The following is a 7,950-nucleotide window of genomic DNA, read 5'->3' as shown; positions in this document are numbered from 1 at the left end:
TAGTGGATAGATAGATAGATAGATAGATAATGGATAGATAGATAGATAGAGGATAGATGCATAGATGGATGGATAGATAAATAGATGATGGATGGATGGAAAGATGGATAGATAGTGTCATCGTGCTCCAGCTATTATGTCAAGAGAGGCAATCCAAGACAACCCACGGTGATTTCCAAGTGAATAGGGAGCAATTTGTGTTATATAACTGATATTGTGGCTGCTGCTAAAAGTGTCACTTGCACTTACTCTGCACTTGTAGAATGTGTGTGTTTGCTTTAGAATCTCCAGTAGAGCTGTGCAGCAGCACTAAATGAATAAAGTAACCCCTCCATTTGTTCTACAGGAGATTGTCACCTTGCAAGAGCTGATGGGTTTAGCGTCAGCCTCCTGAAGATACGCTGGGAACATTTATTTTACCACTACATCCACGTTTCAGAATTCCCCTTCTGATATACTTGTGCCAGGTCTGCTCAGTGCTGATTTGACAGTGTGGATCAGTGTGACATCACAGGAAGGGGAGTAGCTGAATGGGGAAGTTAGGTTTTTTTACATCAGCGTTCATTGATGATGCAGTTTCTTATTCTGCTACAAACTTCCTGGTTCTTTCACCTCAGTTTCCTTCCAAATATCATAAAAAAATGCAAGGTGCAATCTCCTTTTTATTCTAAACTTGAGCAGGAACATTTTTCTTTGTACCAAGGAAAAAGAGTGATATTAGACTCTGCTTTATTTTCTCCTCATTTGACTGCCCTGAAATGGGGTTGGTCCCACAGAGGTACTCCTAAGATGGAAAAAGGAGTCTTTAAATTTAAAGATATCTCTTCTCAGTTTAGAGTTAAACCAAGAGTATTTTAAGGTTCCACTCTCAGAGCAGAGATTCACAGAGCACGTGTGAACATATATCAAGACATATACAACAGACGCAGTTAAAAATTTAAAATTTCCATTTAACTTTCCAATTTGTGGTGTCAGATCTTACAACCAATGCATCATGGTCCCTCATGTTTAGAACAGAATGCCTTCAGGCCCGAGGAGTTTCTGCAGAAATTAACCTGCCCATCATGATTGTCAGCCCCTAGAAGGGTTACATATTGGAACTTTCGCTTTCCTTCCTTCAGCTAAGGATATAATTGTGCCTACCTTATCCAGTTGATCTTACCTTATTATTTAACTTAGGTCTTGCATTTCTACCCTGAAACGTATCATTCTGCAAAGGCTTTATTATATCAGCAAGTTACAAAACATTGCTTGTACAATTTACTGTGAGGAGTCTCTAGAAAGGCTAGTCTATCCTCACTATGTATATATATAGGACTTAAGTTCTCTCCAATGAAAGGTGTCTAATAACCCTACAGAAATAAAACACAGATTTGAGCTCATTGTCCATTAAATTTGCTTGTCTACTAGCCACAGTTTATCAGCAATAAAAACAGTATTCTCTTATTTCTGGCCCTTTGTTATGAGGGATCACATTTGTTATGAGTTATCACATTATCCTTAGTGGATCTCACTTATTTTTACAGTGTGGTTGAATTAGAAATAATTTAAGACACTGATCATTCCTTGCTATATTTAGAAGCCTCTTAATTTATTTACACAACATATTTCTTAATAAATAATATATAATATCTCAAGATTATTGATTTTTGTCCAATCTAACATTTTAAAATGTATACATCCCATTCAAGGAACATTCTTTTTGAAGATCCACAACAACCAAGGCTTCCCTGAGATGTCTCTACCTTCTTATTTTAATAAAGTAGCATTGTGATGATCTTCCGGAACCTTTCCAAACACCTTGACATAACAAGACATTCATTAAGCAACGACTAGGTGTGTGCTATTCTCCCATCAGCACTCTGCTTTTATCAAAGAGCATTCCCTTATCGTTAGGATTGTCATCCAGCAGACTCCCGGTAAAAAATTTAACTTCCCTGTTCAGCTACTCCTCTTCCTGTGATGTCACACTGCTCCAAACTGTCCAATCAGCACTGAACAGACCTGTGCTTGCTCCCACATCTTAAAGGCATAATTACATCAGAAGGGGAATGGCGAAACATGGATTTAGTGGTAAAATAATTTTTTCCAGTGTATCTTCGGGAGGCTGCCACTAAAACCATCATCTGTTGCTAGGTGGCAATCCTATCCATAGAACAAATGTTGTTTGCAGGTCATAGATTCCTGCAAACACGACATCCTTCATAGTCATTTTAAAGGGACAGTATAATGCCTTTTTTCAACATTGATTCAATGAATAGGGCTTTTACTGAAAATACATTTGGCCTATGGTTTTAATTAGAAAATATTTGCAGTTTTTGTTATTTAAACAGATCAAAAAATGAAAAGAAAACTAAAGTCAAGCTTTACTACTTGATACCAATGACTAATTTCAAACAAATCAGCAGCCAATTAAGAATCCCCTGTATAAATAACACCCCCTGTTCCCTAAGCTACACCCTGTTAACTTTTATAAAGAGTGACTCATTATACAAAGGCTTTTCAGTGGAATTTGCTCTTTGGGATCAGAAAGTTGAATGTGACTTTAGTTTCATTTTCAAAATCTGACCTGTTTACTGCAAGAATAGAAAAAACGATAGATATTAACAAATTAAAATAATAGGCAACATTTATGTTCAACACAAGCCCCATCAATTGCACATACATTGAAAATGATTGTTTACATTCTCTTTAGTATATCTGCCTAGAAAATGGCTACTTGCAATGTAAACCTCCCTTTGTGCTTAAAGGAGAAGGAAACCTCGTCGGCGCTAACCCCCCTCCCCCCCTCCCGTGTATTGCCCCCCCTCCCTCCTCCCCCCTGGCCTACCCCTCCCGCTGGGCAAATGCCCCTAACTTGTTACTTACCCTTCTGCGCAGGTCCAGTCCAGGGAGTTCACAGGCGACATCTTCTTCCACGCGATCTTCTTCCTCCTTTGACCGGCGTTTTGGCGCATGCGCAGTAGGATCGTTTCGCCGGTACGGATCTACTGCGCATGCGCCAAAAGTCACGCGCATGCGCAGTAGATCGTACCGGCGAAACGATCCTACTGCGCATGCGCCGGTCAAAGGAGGAAGAAGATCGCGTGGAAGAAGATGTCGTCTGTGAACTCCCTGGACTGGACCTGCGCAGAAGGGTAAGTAACAAGTTAGGGGCATTTGCCCAGCGGGAGGGGTAGGCCAGGGGGGAGGAGGGAGGGGGGGCAATACACGGGAGGGGGGAGGGGGGTTAGCGCCGACGAGGTTTCCTTCCCCTTTAATGGGAAAGGTGCTAGCACTGGTGCTTTTCAACAATTTTAGCCGAACTAAATGCACTACAACATACTCATGTTTCAGCAGATCTGTCCCTTAGAGGACATGTAAGTATATAACTCGGTCGCACATCAAAGTGTTAAATCTATTGGCCAAGTAGATTGCATTTGATGGTCATTGCTGGCATGGTTGCCAACTGCATGGCATGTTACTTTCCCATATGTTAAAAATTATACTTGATGTCAATGGTATTAATAAAAATGTAGAACCTACTGTTGGCATTCATTTGTGGTGGTTTTCAAGAGCCACATCTTGAAATAACCAGATTAAAGAGATCCATCAGTGGGGTTCATTTATCAACACTGGGCATATTTGTCCATGGGCAGTTACCTATTTCAACCAATCAGTGATTAGCTTTTTGAAGCCAGCTGCAAGTCGAACAATGAATGCAACAATTTGATTAGTTGCCATGGGTTACTGCCCATGGGCAAATTTGCCCAGTGTTGATAAATGACCATCAGTGTGTCCATCAGCAATTAACAAGGTTGAATAAGAAGCATGGTGGAAGAGCATCTCCTATGGAATCCAAGGGCACTAACTGGGAAAACAAGGCTCCCTTTCTATTCGCTCTGCACATATTGTACTCACCTTAGTAACGGGCAGGTGCAAGCACTACATGATTAGTGTTAATGGCCACAGTGTTGTCTCTTTCAATGGGCAATAAATTCAATGGTGTGTCACCACTATGTTTTTGCTTTATAAAAATATTGACAAATAAAGGCCAAATGTTATAATCTGTTATAATTCTTCTATTGTTGTCTGTAGGTTACCTATCCACTTACATTATAAGAATTGCGGTGCAGGGATTTCCTTTCTATTGTCTCTTGAACACTAAGGGGGTTATTTTTAAAGTCTATTTTTTTTCTGGTCGGAGTTTTAAAGAGTAATTTTTTTGTGATTTATTAAACCCTGAGGCTGCTAAAAGATCGAATAAAAAAGTACTTCATCTCAAACCAGCTGAAGTAATGTAAAAGTCAATGGCAGATGTTCCATGTACAATTGGAAGATATCATGATCTGCCCTGGGTTTCGTGGTATTCGGGTGATAATCCAAAAAAGTCAGTCAAATCTGAAAAAATTGTACAATTCCGTTTTTTTCACAATTCTATTGAGTCTTTTCCCTCACCAGAATTTTTCAAGTTAATTTATTTATAAATAAAAGAAAAATGTGGATGGGAGTTTGGTCGAAGCGGTTTTAATAAAATAATGTGACATTTTTGGATTTTACTAAATAACCCCCTTAGTACTTAATCTTAATGTAATTGTACTTTCTGTCTTTTGTATTAATAGTGCAATGACCCCTGTTTGTGCTATCAATTTATTGCTGTGCTCTATATTGCTGTGTACATACTGTAAATAGTGCTATATATAATAAAGATTTAAAACATATCTATATTATGGAAAGAGAAAAGATAGAAAGAACATATCCACCCAGTTTGATATTCATGCTTAAATTCTAATTATTAATTATCTAACTATATATGTAAATAGCAGCTTCTTAAAAATGTATGATGTATCTTTGTTGATGAATAGGTCTCCTGAGTGTTATTACTATTAGGCTTGAAAATACATGTACAAGGTTACACCATTAACTGAATTAACTGAAAAACTCCCCTTTTGTGTGAAGAGAGATCCCTTTTGTACAGTCATTCCTCATTCCCTCTACTCATTTTTGCCATCTCTGACGCATTTATATCTCCATAGTGCCTTTTTATATCAACTTCTACTCACAACTGCATTGCATATTCATGTAGAGGTCTTAGTAGTGACTTATGATACCACATTTTGCTTTTATCATGTAAGAACATACTGTTTTATTAATCAATTTTAATATATTGCTAGCTTTCCTGGCTGCTGATTGACAGTATAAAGCACTGCAAAGAGTGGCTCATAAGTGCTCATAAAAATGTATAAATTAGTTATTATAAATTTAGTTTTGTTTACTATATTGGCATGCATTCCCAAATATGGGGTTTTGTCTTCCATGGGAAATCTACGGTCAGTTAAATGCACTGAACCATTGTAGCAACTTCTCCATATGGTCTAATACATAAGTTCCTACACTGTGGGATGCTTTACCTAGGGGGTTAGCAAAGCAGATTTGAGAGGGATATTTGAAGCAGCGTTAGAGAATGTGGATGTCTTTGTTCTTTTATGCTACTCTTGTCCGTTGTTTACCATAGGCAGTTGGGTTCATTAACACAGTTAACAGTATATTCCATTGAATGTTGCATGCTGCTGGGATTAATGCTGTCTGCAGTGTTCCCCAGGGTTTGTCACTGAGGAAGTCAGTAGGGAACATTGCAGGACCAAAGGACTTTATAAAGATAGCTAGAATCTCAACCAAAAAAACATGACAAAATGCTTGTTAAAAAATATGTTGTGTATGGTTCAATGTAAAGTATTTAAACATTCTGTAAAACCAATTTTAAAATAATAGCTCAAAACTATAGCTGCAGATCTTTTTGTCACTGAAAAACAATATTGTTTGTAGGCGGTTGAACGTGTTTGGAAGCTGAGCACTTACTGATAAAGGATAGTGAATAATAGCTTTAACTGTGATATGATGACTAGACATCAAGCCTCTCTGGTTTCATAAACCCTCAGCATGGTAGCTTTGCGGTCACATCCTTTTACCAGTAGGCACATCTGGGGAACAGAACTCTAAGCACCATTATGGTGTTACAAACCACATATTTTAAAAGGATTTCAAAACAAAGCTTCCTAGCCTGGTGTATCCATCAGTAGATACACTAGATCTTTAGGAATTTTCCAGTTTTGATTTGACTTCTTCCTAGAAAATATGTTAAATTCATTCTTGTGTAATGTAGTACACACTATATTGCTTACAGAAACCATTAAAGAGTTGTGGTTCTTTATTAAAATTGAATGAATTATGCTTAATTCAGGTAACTTAATTCAGGTAACTTTTATTAATATTTTATTTATTTTATTTATTTTTTTATTTAATTTCAACAGAATATGCTTTAGCTGGTCATTCATTTTCAAATATAAAACTCTACTAAACATCAATGGTAGCTTCATGATAAAACATAAAAACCTCAGAGCAACATATGATAAATTCAATAGTAGATGTAAAAATAAAAATAAAATGAAGATATTCATATGTGTAGAACCAGGTTTGTCTTTGACAAGAGCAACTAATAAGGCAACTCACAGCGGCCCAAATGGAAGTAGAACTTTACCACAACAGGTACGGGACTTTTTATTGAGAATCCTTGGGACCTTGGGTTTTCTGGATAAGGGGTCTTTCTGTAATTTACTTTAGATCTGCTAAAAATGCCAATATAGATTAATCATATCTTAGTTGGGGCCAAGTACAAGATACTGTTATTACAGTAAAAGGAAATCTTAGAATTGTTTGATTAAAATGAAATCTATGGGAGATGGCCTTCCCATAATTCTGGATAATTGGTTTCCAGATAATGGATCCCATACATGTATAATTACCAAATGAAAAAAAATTAATATCAACAATAAGCATACATCTTAAAGAGAACATGTAGGGGCAGATTTATCAAGGGTCGAATTTCGAAGTGTAAAAAAACTTCGAAATTCGACCATCGAATTGCATTACTTCGATATTCGAAGCTGTTTTTTTAAATTGAATTTGGCCGTATTCGGTTGAAGTAAAATCGTTCGATCGTACGATGAAAGCCTTCGAATCAAATGATTCGAACAATTAAATCGAACGTTCGAACGATTTTACTTCAACTTCTAAAAATGAAGCCAAATGTTGGCTATGGGTTCTAGGAGATCCCCATAGGCTAACATAGCAATTCGGCAGGTCTAAGGTGGCGAAGTGTCGAAGTCGAACTTTTTTTAAAGAGACAGTACTTCGATTTTCGAAGTCAAACTTTTTTACTTCGAACCGAAGTCGAATTTAGGCCTATTCGATGGTCGAAGTACCCAAAAATTTTTTGAAATTTGACGTTTTTAAATTCAAAAATTCACTTCGACCCTTAGTAAATGTGCCCCGTTATGTTGGTTTTTGAAAATGTGGCACAGGGTGCCTCTTACCCAAAGGCAACCATTGTTGCACTTTATAAATAAAGTTTAACAAAAAAACGATTTGAATCTGGAGTAAGGCTCTACTATTCTACCACAAAAATATACATTCCTCCTAAAAATTCCCATCATATGGGGCAAATTCACTAAGACGCGAAGCGCCGAACGCTTGCGTTAGTTCTCTAGCGTTTGGCATTTTCATTACTGCGCTACGCTGGCGTAGTTTCTCTAGTGTTACTTCGCACCCTTACGCCTGGCGAATTTTCGCTAGCGACGTAACTACGCAAATTCACTAACTTGTGCAGTGTACTGAACACTACCTTTTACGCTAGACTTCCTTCGCCACCTCAGACCTGGCGAAGCGCAATAGAGTAGATAGGGATTGTTTAAAAAAAAAAAATCAAAATTTTTTCTAAGTCCCAAAAAACGCTGGCGTGTTTTCTACATTATGGGTGATAGGCTGAAAAATATCGAAAATTTTTTTGGGGCTCCCCTCCTTCCCCCCTACATTTCCTGACTCATGGCAACTTACCTAGGCAGTGGGCACATGTGTAGGGCAAAATAAAATTTTTATTTGCTGATTTGAAGGTTTTCTAGGCATTTGTAGTGC

This window comes from Xenopus laevis, chromosome 5S, assembly GCF_017654675.1.
Source record: "Xenopus laevis strain J_2021 chromosome 5S, Xenopus_laevis_v10.1, whole genome shotgun sequence".
NCBI classification, from domain to species: domain Eukaryota; kingdom Metazoa; phylum Chordata; class Amphibia; order Anura; family Pipidae; genus Xenopus; species Xenopus laevis.
The sequence above is the reverse complement of the archived record's forward strand: the minus strand, read 5'-3'. Positions refer to the sequence as shown.